Consider the following 15503-nt stretch of genomic DNA (forward strand, 5'->3'; position numbering starts at 1 on the left):
TTTTTATATTTTCAAATTAATATTTATTGTAACAAATTAAAAAAAATATGTTTTCTCTTTCATTTTTTAATACTTTATACATAATTTAATTTTTTTTGTTTTTCTTTTATTATGAATTTAATATTTTTTTTATTTTCTAATTCAAATATTCTTTACATAATTTATATTATAAAAATTAATTTATTTATCAATAAATATATTTAATAATTTAATAATATTTTATTATAGAATAAATAGAATATTACTAATTTTGACAAATTATTATCTTTAAACAATATTAAAATTATTAATTTGTATAACTATTATAAAATACATGATTTTTCGCACTTTTAAATAAAATAATATTTGATTTTTAGTAATACCAAACATATTAATATTTAATTCCTAAGAATTAGTTATTGTTAACCCAAAAAAGTGATATCAAGTCATGAGTGATAATAAAATTATCTCGATAATTACATTATCATGATGATCTTACAAAAGATACCAAAAGCTACTAAAAAGAAATGATATTTTGGAATAAAAATATTAATAAAAAATTTATTAACTTAAGCAAGTGAAAGAAACCATAAAATTCATATCATATAGCAAAAAATATGTTAGAAGTGTTATCACACCTAAGAAAGAGTTATAATAATTTTAAAAGTAATAAAATGTAAGAACAATAGTAAAAAAAAAAATACTATTGAAATGTAAATGATTAAGTGAGTAATGTAAAATTTTAATTAATTATTATTTTTATAAATATATAAGGAAGATACCTAATAAATTAAAAAAATACAGGCAATGCAAATAGGTGTGAGGATGTGTACCATTTTAAGAAAAATAGGTAAGAAATGTCATAATACACTAAGAAAGATCTATGACAATTCTAAATGTATTGGAAAATAAACAAGTGTGAACAAACAAAAAATTAGAATAATTTGGTGTAAAATGGGTAAAAGGTGTCATGAGACACTAAGAAATGTTATAACAATTTTAAACATAATAGAATGTAGGAATAGCTATAAGCCGATAGTATTGTAACATAAATAATTATGTTGGTAATGTAAAATTTTAACTAATTATTATCTTTTAAATATATAAGAAAAATAGCTAAAATTGAAAAAAAAAAAAAAAGTAACGTAAAGAGTGAGAAAAAATGTAAAATAAGTATGATTAGGTCTAAAAATGGATAACAAGTGTCCTAACACACTACGAAAAAATTGTTATAATTCTAAAGGAAAATAGATAAAATTGAAAAACAAATAAGTAATGTAAAAAGCGAGAAAAAACATAAAATAAATATCATTAGGTCTAAAAATGGATAAAAAGTATCCTAACACACTAAGAAAAAGCTATTATAATTCTAAATGTAATTAAAGGTAATAACAATCATTAAATAAATTATTGTAATGTAAATAATTAAGTTACCAATATAAAATTTTAATTAATTATATTTAAACATATATGAAAATAGCTAAAATTTACAAAATAAGTTGGTAACATAAACAAGTAAAAAGAAATGTAAAATTAGTAACATTTAGCGTAAAATGAGTATAAATTGTTGTAATACACTAAAAAGAATTATGACAATTTTAAATGTAATGGAAAGTAAGAACAATCATAATAATATATTATTGTAACATAAATAATTATTTTGGCAATGAAAAATTTTAATTAATTATTATTATGTAAATATCTAAGAAAATAGTTAGAAATTAAAAAGTAAATTGGTAGCATAAACAAATGAGAACAAATATAACATTAGTATCATTTGACATAAAATGGGTAAAAAGTGTTATCACACATTAAGAAAATATTATGATAATTCTAAACAGAATGAAAAGTAAAAACAACCTTAAGAAGATATTATTGTAAAATAAATAATTATGTTGACAAGATAAAATTTAATTAATTATTGTTCTACTACAACAAAATTACGATATATTAATGCTAAAAAAAGTCGGTATAGCTCAATAAACCTTATACCGATGATTAAAATGCCTGTTCCAATGACATTTTAGTCATCAATATGTCTCTTGTCGATATGGGTTTATACCAATAGATTTTTAACTGTCAAAATAGAGATATATTGATGGCTTGAGTCCATTAATAATTGTATAGCTATTTATATAACATCTACAGTGTGTTTCTGACATTATACTTTTTGTTGGCCTTGAATTGATTAAGAGTTTTGATTTGACAAAATAAAAATTTGCCAAACTTGTTTCAATCTTAATCTTGTTTAAGCTTAAATTGAACATTTTTCCACCCTTCTATCTTACCAAAATTCATTTGAGAACCAAAACAACTCAAATTCTCGGAACAAAACATGATTTATACAAGTTTTGATAGAAGGGATCGATCCCCTCAATGAAGGGATCAATCCCTTCCATTACTAGGGATCGATCCTATTTTCAACCAGAACCGAAAGTTCTCAAGATTTGGTAAAAATTGATCGATCCCCTTCCTGTAGGGATCGATCCCCTCATTTAAGGGATCAATCACTTTTTCATATAAAATGCTTTCTTCACGTAATTTTCTAGAAAAGGGATCGATCCTCTTACATAGAGGATCGATTACCTAAGGTAAGGGATCGATCTCCTCTTAAAGGGCTTGATCGGTTGTTCAAACAGAATGTCCCCAAGTGTGAAAACCCAGAAAAGGGATCGATCCCCTCACATAGGGGATCAATCCCCTCACATAGGGGATCGATCACCTAAAAGAACAGATCGATCCCTTTAAACAAGGGATCGATCGGGTAAGGCAAAATAGGCATAAAATCAAGCTTTCTCAAACATGAACCAATCGATCACTTAAGGGAGGGGATCGATCCCCTGAAGGCCTGAAACTTTTAACGACTATTTTCTGTCCAAAATTTATGCAGGTTTGAAGCATTAAATGCAATCCAACGGCTCTTAACTTTTTTCTAAGTATAAATCAAGTATTCTACTATAGATCAAGAGTAACAAGAGCTAAAGAAACTTATTGCTATTCACCTACCAATCTACTCAAGTATTCAAAGCTATAAAAAAAGAAAAAGTACAAAATTTATATAAGTTTTTCTCTACTTTCTTATCTATATATTTGTGTACTTCAACTTAGCAAACACCTAGCCCTTGTGAGGTTCTTAGAGTTTGCCAAACACTTTTGAATTTTATGTATTGTGAGTGTGTAATCTTAAGGGGGAAGATAACCATTAAGAGTGTATGTTGTTGAGTTTGTAAATCTTTGTGAAAGCTTAGTTCTAATCTTCATCAAATAGTGGATTGAACTCCTTAGCAAGAGAGGTTAAAGGAGAGGACGTAAGTGCCTAAGAAAGGACCGAACCTTTATAAATCTTGATGTTAAATTCTCTAACCCTATCTTTTGTTTATATTCATCTATTGTGCTTATCTATTTTGATAATTTGTGATTATTGAATGTTATCTTTGAAAATTTTATTAAAACCAATTCACCCCATCTTGGTTTTTCAAGTCTTTGAGCTAACAATTGGTATCAGAGCTAGTACTCTTTCTATAGGTTTAACAGCCCAAAAGTGATCTTGAAAATAGGTTAAAGAAATATGGCAATCAATGTGGAAAAATCATCCTTAAGCTATAACAACTATACCTACCAATAAGCGATGTGCCTCATGACAAATGAAACAGTTGTAACATCTCTTGGAAGTTGAAGGCATTCAATTGTTAGACCTCCTCTCTTTGCTGGTGACAACTACTCCTATTGGAAGACTAGGATGAGGCTGTTTATTCAAGCAAATGATTATGAAGTCTAAAGGGTCATTACAAATGGTCCTAAAATTCCAATGAATATGGTGGATGGTAAGGAGGTGATAAAGCTAGAGAGTGAATGGGATGTCAATGACATGAAGATGGCTCAACTCAATGCCAAAGAAATGCACACATTCTTTTGTGCATTGAGACCATGTGAGTATAATAGAGTCTCCTTATGTGAGAATGTAAAGGAAATTTGGGATAAGTTAGCTGTCACCTATAAGGGTACAAACCAAGTGAAAGAGACAAAAATAAGCATACTTACTCATGATTATGAGTTGATCAAGATGAAATCTGATGAAACCATCAGTGAGATGTCAAATTGCTTCACCGACATCATTAATGGTTTTAAGGCTCTTAGGAAGACATTCAAATGTGGAGATGGTAAAAAAAATTCTCAATAGTCTACCAAAGAATTAGAAAGCTAAAGTGACATCCATTGAAGAGTCCAACGATCCTCATACATTTTTTTTGGATGACCTAATGGGCTCTCTCCTCACTTATGAAATGAAGATAAAAATGAGACAAGAACCAGTTAAAAAAGGTGACATTGCTCTCAAATCTACCTTTCAAAAGGATAAAGAAAATTTTGCTCAAGAGGAGGATGATGAAGATGAAGAGATGGCCATGTTTGCAAAGCGATTCAAGAAGTTCATGAGAATGAACAAGTTTTCAATTAGGAGAAGACCATAAAGGGAGATGACTAAAGGAAAATCAAGTAGAAGAGAAAAGGATCAAATTATTTGCTATGAATGCAACAAATTAGGTCACATTAAACTTGATTGTACTTTATGAAAAAAGCAGAACATGACCAAGCCAAAGAAGAAAGCTATGGTAGCAACATGGAGTGATAGCGACTTTTTCGATGATGAATCAACAAGAAGAAAGTAGCCAACCTATGTCTCATGGCTCTTGATGAGCTCAAGGTAACCTCTAATCCATGTGATTCAAATTCATACTCATTTGATGAACTACAAGATGCCTATGATGAATTAGCTATAGAATTTGAGAACATAAGCATGAAATATAAGAAAATGATCAGTAAATTGAAACTAGAAAATGAGTCATTGACTAAAGCAAAAGAAGACTTAGAAAAGGAAGTTGAGCTCTTGAAGGTAAATGTCAATGACTTGACTAAGAAAAATGAAAAACTGCATAATTCATTTTTTAGATTTTATATGGGTCATCAAAAACTCAACGACATGATAGAAACACAAAGAGCTTTCTTTGATAAAGATGGACTAAGTTATAATGGTGACAACAAAGAGACTCACTTGAAGAAAGTCACTTATAGAGGTAAGCTCATTAGGAGAGTGTGGATTCTAAAAGGAGTTAGCACATCTCAAGATGAGGCTACTAAAATGAAGTGGATTTCAAAAGGCACAAAAATTATTAGTACTAACTCTCAAGGACCCAAGAAAATTTGGGTACCCAAAATAAAAATTTAATTATGTTTTTGTAAGTGGATGAGCATTGCTACAAAGCAAATTCCAGCAAGAACAATCAATGGTACCTTGATAGTGGATGCTTAAAACACATGATCGGAGATAAAACTCTCTTTAAGGACTTGAAAGCAAAAAGTGGAGGAAATGTTACATTTGATGACAACTCAAAAGGCCAAATTGAAGGGATTGGCTCCATTGGTAACAATTCATCTACTTTTATTGAAAATGTTTTACTTGTGAAAGGTCTCAAGCATAATTTACTTAGCATTAGTCAATTATGTGATAAAGGATTTAGAGTTGTGTTTGAATCCATGTGCTGTCAAGTAATTGATATCAAAACTAACAAGCTTGGTTTTGTTGGACACCGTCAAGGAAACATTTATGTAGCGCATCTAGATGACCTATCCTCTAAAAATGTTTGTTTTATGGCTCAAAAATAAAATGAGAGTTGGATTTGGCATAAAAGGCTTGGACATGCAAGTATGCATGTAATTTTAAAACTTTCTCAAAATAATTTGGTTGTTAGTTTGCCAAAGTTGAAATATGAAAATGACAATGTTTGTGATGCATATGCTTAAGAAAAACATAGAATAATTTTTTTCAAACCTAAGAATTGCATTTCAACTATTAGACTTCTTCAACTATTGCATATTGATATTTTTGGCCCTACTAGAACAATGAGTCTTAGTGGAAACCAATATGGGTTTGTTATTGTTAATGATTTCACTAGATTCACATGGGTTCTCTTTTTGCATTCAAAGAATGAGGCTTTGGAAAAATTCATCACTTTTAGCAAACAAATACAAAATGAAAAAAGTTATTCAATTACTAGTATTAGAAGTGATCATGAAAAGAAATTTGAAAATCTAGGCTTTAATATACTTTGTAGTGAAAATGGTATTAGCCACAATTTTTCTTCTCTTAGAACTCCTCAACAAAATGGGGTAGTAGAATGAAGAAATAAAACTTTAGAAGAAATGGCTAGAACCATGCTTTGTGAAAACAATCTACCTAGATATTTTTGGGCGAAAGCCATAAATACTTCTTGTTATATTATAAATAGAGCTATGATTAGGCCAATTTTGAAAAAAACCCCTTATGAACTTTTTAAAGGAAAAAGGCCTAACATAAGTTATTTTCATCCTTTTGGTTGCAAATGTTTTATTTTGATAAATGAAAAAGATGATCTTGGAAAATTTGATGCAAAAAGTGATGAAGGAATTTTCGTAGGATATTTTTTGAATTCAAAAGCTTATAGAGTTTTCAATAAAAGAACATTAGTGGTGGAAAAGTCTATGCATGTTATTTTTGATGAATCTAACCCACTTTTAAGAAAGGTGTTTCTTGATGATGATGATGTAAGTATACTTCAAGAATGGATCAATGATGAACCTTATGACATTGAGAAAAAAAATCAAAAGAAAGAAGATAAGTTTTTAGAAGAGCCACAACACATAAAGAGAGAGCCAAATCATCTTAGAGAAAAGAGGTATGTCAAAGATAGTGAAATCATTGGTAATCCAACTTAAGGGGTAAGAACTAGATCTTCTTTTAAAGTGTGTAATTATGTTACTTTCCTATCTGATATTGAACCTAAAAATATAGATGAAGCATTAGGAGATGATCATTGAATTTTGGCCATGCAGGAAGAATTAAACCAATTTGAAAAAAACCATGTATGAAATCTTGTACCTAGGCCTAGTGACCATCCCACCATAGGCACCAAATGGGTCTTTAAGAATAAAATGGATGAGAATGTGAATATCATTAGAAATAAAGCTAGATTGGTAGCTCAAGGGTATAGGTAAGAAGAAGGAATAGATTATGATGAAACCTATGTTCCGATAGCAAGGTTAAAAGCCATAAAGATGTTACTTGCATTTGCATGTTTTAAAAATTTTAAGCTTTTTCAAATGGATGTTAAGAGTGGATTTCTTAATGGTTTTATAAATGAAGAAGTGTATGTAAAGCAACCTCTCGGTTTTGAAAATCCAAAATTTCCAAATCATGTTTATAAATTGACAAAAGCATTATATGATTTAAAACAAGCTCCTAGAGCTTGGTATGAAAGATTGTCAATTTTTTTTATTGAAAATGGTTTTAATAGAGGAAAGGTTGACACTACACCTTTTATTAAAACAAAAGGTAAGGACATTCTCATAGTGCAAATTTATGTTGATGATATTATATTTGGTGCTACTAATGAAATTCTTTGTCAAGAATTTGCTAAGATTATGTAAGGTGAATTTAAAATGAACATGATGGGAGAACTCACATTCTTCTTGGGACTACAAGTAAAGTAAACAAAAAATGGCACCTTCATTAATCAAGCCAAATACATCAAGGATTTGCTTATAAGGTTTGAATTGAGAGAATCAAAGCCTTGTTTAACACCAATGAGCACCTTAACAAAGCTTGACAAGGATGAATGAGGTAAATGTGTTGACTCTAAACTATATAGGTCTATGATTGGTTCATTGCTATATCTTATTGCTAGTAGACTTGATATTATGTTTAGTGTATGTTTATGTGCTAGATTTCAATCATCTCATAGAGAAACACATTTTTCTACTATTAAAAGGATTTTTAGATACCTTAAGGACACCCTAAATTTAAGATTATGGTATCCAAAAGGCTCTTCCTTTGCTTTACATGCCTATTCGAATGTGGATTTTGGTGGGTGCAAAATTGATAGAAAAAGAACTTCTGATATTTGTCAATTGTTTGGAAATATGCTCATATCATGGTTTTTCAATAAACAAAATAGTGTTGCTCAATCTACAACTGAAGCTGAATATGTAACGGCTGGAAGTTGTTGTACCTAGGTTTTTTGAATTAAGCAACAATTAGAGGATTTTGGAATAATCATGGATCATATTCCCATTAAATGTGACAATACTAGTGTCATCAACCTCACTTAAAATCCAATTCAACACTCTAAAACCAAACATATTGAAATTAAACATCATTTTATTAGAGATCATGTTCAAAAGGGTGACATTGTACTTGAATATGTTGACACCTTGCATCAACTAGCTGATATCTTCATAAAACCTCTTGATAAGGATAGATTTTATGCAATGAGAGGTGAACTTGGCATGATGAATGCTCCTTGAAATGAAATTCTTGATGTTATCATGTATGGTGCACTTTTGATTGATTAAATGTATGTTTTTCTGAATTTTTCTTTGGTTTGTGCATGATTGTAAAATGCTTGTTTGAATGATCATATTGCATGGTTTTCAACATGCTACAGCAAAAACCAATCGATCCATTTTGGAATGGATCGATTGGTTCTTCACCCCGTAACCAAAGTAAAAAGAAAACATAGGGAACCAATCGATCCCCTTTGGATAGGATTGATCGAGTGTAAAGGCAGTGGCCAATTTCGTTGAACCCAGGCAAAACCGATCGATCCCTCTTGGGACAAGATCGATTAGGTGTGAAGGCAGTAGCCAATTTCACTAAACCCAAGAAGAATCGATTGATCCCCTCTTTGACAGGATTGATCAGGTATTCAACCAGTAGCCAAAATGACTTGGAAAGGTGCAAAACTGATCTATCCCCTTCAAACCCAATCGATCGATTTCATGCAAAGGTAAAAAATTGATCGATCCCCCACTTCACCTGATCGATTGATTCATGAATTTTGGGCATGATAAATTCAGGTTCTCACCTGTTTGGCCGATCCTTTCATCTTTCCTTTCCTATTCATCTTCTTTCCCAACTTTTTCTCTCTACACTATACATATTCCCATTAAAAATTGACTCATTCTCTTACAAATTTCTCTTGTAAACTCACTACCCACTATTTCTTACTTATCAAACTCATTTCCCATGGCACCCAAAATGAAAGTCATGGCTGGACGACAAAACCCTCCAAGAAAGGCTTCAAGCTCCACCATGAAGCCTTTTTTCAACCAAAATTTCAACAATCCCGATGCCAAGGAGTGGTATGAGACACACTTTGCTCATCGGGAAGTAAAGCCTGAAAGGGTAATCTCGTTAGACTTCCTTCAATCAATAGAGTTTTCCTATTTGCATACTTTTGAGTCTTTTGGATGGATGCCTTACTTGTGTATAGAGAGTCACTTATTTGAGAATCTAGTAAGAGTGTTCTATAGTAATGCTAGCTGTGTTCAAATTGAAGGAACAAATAGGCATTTCCTTGATAGGTTCAAAACAAATGTAAAGGGGAAGAAAATCTTAGTTACAAAATAAGTGCTAGCTGAGGCCTTTACATTAGCTGATAAAAGGGAAACAAATCCTAGATGTGATATGGTGCAACTAGCTCAAGATATCTTTAGGAATCACAATTTATAGGTTGCTCTCACACAAGCCTCTAGGTTACCCATGCATGATCGATTGCTACACCTTATTATAACCCATGTGTTAGCCCTTTTTGGGACCCAATACTCTACCATTAAGAAACAAGATTATTGGTGGATGTACAAGACCAAGCATGAACAGAAACCAAATTTGATACACTTCATTTTTAGTGACATGATGAGTATTGTCCGGAATAAAGATGTTACTCTAGTATATGGGTATGCTATAAGTAATCTTTTAAGACATTTGCAAGTAAACACTAGAGGTGACAGAGAGATGCACATCAATGACCCATTTAGTATTCTTGGGCCTCTTACATTGCATAGTATGGGGTATGTTGAAACTCCAGCTGGCCAATGGGTTAAAAAGAGGGATATTGGTGTTGCACAAGAGGAAGAGGAAGAGGAAGAGCAAGACCTTGTAGATATGCCTGCACCTCAAGGAGAACCCCCTAGCAGACGTTTTGACACTTAAGGTGCCCTAGAAATGCTCTTACTTCATATGAACAGCCTACACTCGGTGGTTGGCACTATGAGTACTAGATTGGAGTCCATGGAGGAAACTTAAAATGAACTTGTGGCACAAGTCCAGCATTTTTGAGCTGATATTGAGCATATGAGGTCTACTCCTCAGTACATGGGACAATCTTGGCATTACTCTCCTCTTCCACCTCCATCTTTTCATTCTCCACCTCCACCTCAATGAAGCCTTTTTACTGCCATCTTTTATGTTTTCCCACATTTTCTTTATATTTTGTAAATATAACTTTGCATTATGGTTTGTAGACTTTGATCTTTATATTAATGCAACTTATCTTTTATTCTCTTGTGGCTTGTGACTTTGTGGCTTGTGGCATTGTTGTGTGTTTTCATGTTTAAAGTGATCTTGGGTGGCCCTGAATTGCTTAATCCCTCATTTTGATTTACTTCATTTAATATTTTTGCTATGACAAAAAAAGAGAGAAATATTGGTATGAAAATTTGATGATGTATGAAAATCTGATGATGTTTTGATATTGATAATGATATTGATGGATATATTGATGGTTATGGTGATATTACTCTTGTTTAGTTGCCTTAAATCTTATGCCTAAATTCAGGGGGAGCTTTTTTTCAAAAGGAAAAATGTTTTTCATGCAAATTTTTCATTTGATTTTGTCATATCAAAAAGGGGGAGATTGTTGGCCTTGAATTGATTAAGAGTTTTGATTTGACAAAATAAAAATTTGCCAAACTTGTTTCAATCTTATCTAAGCTTAAATTGAACATTTTTCCACCCTTCTATCTTGCCAAAATTTATTTGAGAACCAAAACAACTCAAATTCTCGGAATAAAACATGATTTATGTAAGTTTTGATAAAAGAGATCGATCTTCTCAAGGAAAGGATCGATCCCCTCCATTACCAGATCGATCACCTAGCAAAAGGGATCGATCTTGTTTTCAACCAGAACTGAAAGTTCTCAAGATTTGACAAAAATCGATCAATTCTCTTCCTATAGGGATCAATTGGTTAACAGAATGGATCGATCCCCTCATTTAAGGGATCAATCACTTTTTCATACAAAATACTTTCCTCGCGTAATTTTTTAGAAAAGGGATCGATCCCCTCACATAGAGGATCGATCACCTAAGGTAAAGGATCGATCCCCTCTTAAAAGGATCGATCGGTTGTTCAAACAGAATGTCCCCTAAGTGTGGAAACCCAAAAAAGGGATCGATCCCCCCACATAAGGGATCGATCACCTAAAAAAACAAATCGATCCCCTTAAGTAAGGGATCGATCGGGTAAGGCAAAATAGGCATAAAATCGGGCTTTCTCAAACATGAACCAATCGATCCCCTAAGTGAAGGGATCGATCCCCTGAAGGCCTGAAACTTCCAACGGTTATTTTTTGTCCAAAATTTATGCAGGTTTGAAGCATTAAATGCAATCCAATGGCTCTCAACTTCTTCCTAACTATAAATCAAGCATTTCACTGCAGACCAAGAGTAACAAGAGCTAAAGAAACTTATTGCTATTCACCTACCAATCTGCTTAAGCATTCAAAGCTGTAAAAAGAGAAAAAGTGCAAAATTCATATAAGTTTTTCTCTACTTTCTTATCTATACATTTGTGTACTTCAACTTAGCAAACACCAAGCCCTTGTGAGGTTCTTAAAGTTTGTCAAACACCTCTGAATTTTCTATATTGTGAGTGTGTAAGCTTAAGGGGGAGGATAACCTTTAAGAGTGTATGTTGTTGAGTTTGTAAAGCTTTGTGAAAGCTTAGTTGTAATCTTCATCAAATAGTGGATTGAACTCTTCAGCAAGAGAGGCTAAGGGAGAGGACGTAGGTGCCTAAGAAAAGATCGAACCTCTATAAATCTTGGTGTTAAATTATCTAACCTTATCTCTTGTTTATATTCATCTATTGTGCTTATCTATTTTGATAATTTGTGATTATTGAATATTATCTTTGAAAATTTTATTAAAACCAATTCACCCCCCTCTTGTTTATTCCAAGTCTTTGAGCTAACACTTTTTACTGATAGTTAATACCCATTGATATAAACTTTTATGTTTTGAATTTTCCTATCTATACCAATAGTTTGTCTAATGTTATATCTTTTATCAATGGTCAATGACTATCGATACAACCTTATGCATTTTTACCTATACTGATAGTTTGTCTAACATTTTATTTTTACCGACGTTAAGACTCGTTGATATAGCATTATTTGTTTTTACCTATATCGACGATTAATAAGGTGGTAAAGATGTTAAAGCATTGTTAAAAAAGATTTCTTTTTTAATTATTAATATTAATTTATTAATAATCTTATAATACGATATGATTTCATAAAAGTAAAAATACACAATAAAGTACAAGATATTTGATAACATTTGAAATTAAATTACAAACAAATTGTTTTATAATCAACAAAACTAAGAATAGGCCAATAACTAAAGTCATTGTAAGAAGTCTAGGTTAAAACAATCATCATTGAGTGTCTACAAACATAATGCTTGAAGTAAATAAATAATTACCTGAAATAACTAATCCCATCATAGGTTTTTATGGAGCAACATCTGTATAAAATAAAAAACATAATTACTTACTTAAGTTAAGAACAAAAAAATTAGAGTAATTTTAAAAATGATTTATATGAAACACTAAATACCAAAATATTAGTATGTAAACAGTACTAAACAACATTTATGTTATTTTATTTAAATTAAATGTCCAGCAAAAAATTAGAGTAATTCTAGGTACATATAGTATACAAAACTCAACCTAATTGCTATTAATGATAGATTTTACACACAAAAGACAAATTTTAATAAATAGATAAAGGAACCAAAATAACAAAGTAACTTAAAATGGTATTGCATAAATAACTCAATTCCAATTTCAATGAGCAAAAGAACATTATATACATATATAAAGATAGGCATGAAAAAAATTGTAATATTTACAATTGAATGTATCATCTCTTACCAACGTGATTCAAAGAAAAAGCAAAAAAAAATAATTGTATAACTCCAAATAGTATATGAAGGTAGACTTAAAAGACCAATTTCATATATAATAATCAATAAGAAATTTTAAAACAAATAGCATTTTAAATAAGATTGTTGTCTAATGCCAAAGTAGGTTCGCTAATATAACTTGTGCAATGTTAAATGCATACCATACAAAAGTGTGCACTACATAAGTCATAAGCCACTTATTTAACAAGGAAAAGCATAAGGTAATGGTAATCAGCCATAGTATATTACAAGGATACTAAATAATTATGACAGCCAAGAGGCACTTCTCGACCTTTTGGTAAAAATTGGAGCACATGATTAGGAGTAAAAAATTTCATGATGCCAAATGCAAAAATTATTCCATAGGCCTATACAGTTATCAATAAATATTTTTAAATATACGTTATCAATAGGAAATAGCATATATTATAAGACATTGCTTAAATTAAATGTTACTTCATATACCATAAGAAAATACCTAATTAATGAGCAGGGACATTGTATGATTATTGAAGTCCTATCACTTCACAAACTTAAATATAAAATGATAGATCAACAATTATTTTCTTAGATATAATAGATCCACGTCACAATTGGAGTAATGTTTCTATAATCCAAGTGGAGCTCTACTTAGGACTTTTGCAAGAGCATATAAGTGCGAGCATATAGCATTTTACAATACAAATTAGTGGGTTTTCAGTAATTCTTGAAGCATAGGCATTTTACCCTTTTTCTCCTTAACCGTGATCATGGGGCATGCCTAAGAATTTTGGGTGATCATTGATTAGTTCATTTGTTCTATTCAAGTATTTTAGAATTGTGGGAAGTTTAACCTCTCTTAGTTGACTAAATAAAGTTAGCCATAGTTCTGGTTGATTTTTTACTAGTCAGATAATATTAAATCCACAAATGAAAGGCAATATAAAAAGGCTTGCATGAGTGAGTGAACATATATAATCATCTAGTAACTTGCGTATCCTACGTGGATTATTCAACTTAGTCAATAAAATAATGTGAGAGCTTAAAAGCCAAGTTCCAATTTGTTAACTTGCATTTTCTCTTACTATGGCTTGCGAGTTTACAATTATGGCTATATCAACGGTCATCAAAGCTTTATTTTTATCTTTTTTTTTAACTCAAAAACAAAAAATCTTAATAGTTAGTGCTTATTAATCTAGTATTAGTGACAAATTAGTATCCGTTAGTTCAAAAACTTTGAAATTGAAACAATATCAAAACATGATGCTTATGTACTATTAAAAAAACCCCAGGATGCAAGCATTAAATCAATTTATTGTCAAGAACTAGGCTAGGCTAAAAGAAGAAACCCAACTGTTATGAACAAGGACTGGCAACTACATATAGCATACGATATCATTCCACACATCAAATAAAGGCTCTCTGACAATTTTCAATTTTTTTCAAGCTTAAGAATTCTAAATGGAGACCTAGGTTGTAAGCCATTCTAAACTTTTTAAGTCTTGACAATTTTATTCCTATGTTATTCTTTTCAATTGTTTCAAAAGCTCCTTAAGAATCATAATATAAATTCTTTAGATGGCAATCATAATGGTTAAGAAACTTGCTTTTTTAATAAATTCTTTATTCTGCCTAATAGATACTAATTTAAAAAAAACTGCTAATTTAAAAAAACCTGTAAGCTATTCCCAAAAAATTAAGAAAATTGTAAATGGTAAGGCAAAAATCCCAACCTACCCATTATCTCTAATCGGGGACTATCAGTTAAGGGGACGTAGCAGCAATAGAATGGCTTTCACGAATTGATTCATTTAACAGGACATGGCATCAACAGACTGGCTTTCATGATTTGAATCGGTTAAAGGTACATGACAGCAACAGAGTAGCTTTCATGGTGGAAAAGCGTAAAAACTGAGAACATGGCAGTCAGAGAACTCACCTCTGAGAAACAACCAAGACGAATTGTCAGTTGGAGGGGACTACCGGTGCCAACTATAGCAACGACCATGACAGCAATAGAGCTTAGGAAAAGGATTGTGGTTTTAATGGTGGCAGCGAAGATAAGGGGTAAAGGGCTTGTTTATTTAAGAGGAAATACACAGCTTATCTCAAAATGAAAAGAAACAATACATAAAATATAAACTCTGACTTTTACCAACTGTCATAAAAAAATAGAGCATCAGTATTTTTTTCCCTTTTTTTGACGGGAATAAAAATCTATCAGTATAGATGGATAATTTTTTTATTTGAAATTTATACTGACAAATACAATAATATTCATCATTATAAAACATACTTATGCTGATAAATATTTATAAATTATCAAAAAAATTTAGTTATATTGACGACTTAACAAAGTATTGATATATGTATTATATATTTTGATAGTTTTAAAAATTCATCTATATAAATCATTTTTACTTCTGCAATATGACTATCAGTATAGTCAATTGTCAGTATATGAAAGATTTCTTATAGTGTTGCT

At 31.0% G+C, this 15503-nt stretch overlaps 1 long non-coding RNA gene across 1 annotated transcript; it reads right to left on the reverse strand.

The window, feature by feature from the left end:
• Positions 1–12342: 12342 nt before the first annotated feature.
• On the reverse strand, positions 12343–15240 carry LOC149518761 (uncharacterized). Its single transcript, XR_016342180.1, has 2 exons — positions 14958–15240; positions 12343–12598 (listed from the first exon to the last, which is right to left on the reverse strand). It is a non-coding gene; the product is annotated as an uncharacterized LOC149518761 (long non-coding RNA).
• Positions 15241–15503: the final 263 nt, after the last annotated feature.

The sequence above is a fragment of the Durio zibethinus genome, chromosome 5 (genome assembly GCF_047325235.1).
Source record: "Durio zibethinus cultivar Kanyao isolate XHJ-2024 chromosome 5, ASM4732523v1, whole genome shotgun sequence".
NCBI classification, from domain to species: domain Eukaryota; kingdom Viridiplantae; phylum Streptophyta; class Magnoliopsida; order Malvales; family Malvaceae; genus Durio; species Durio zibethinus.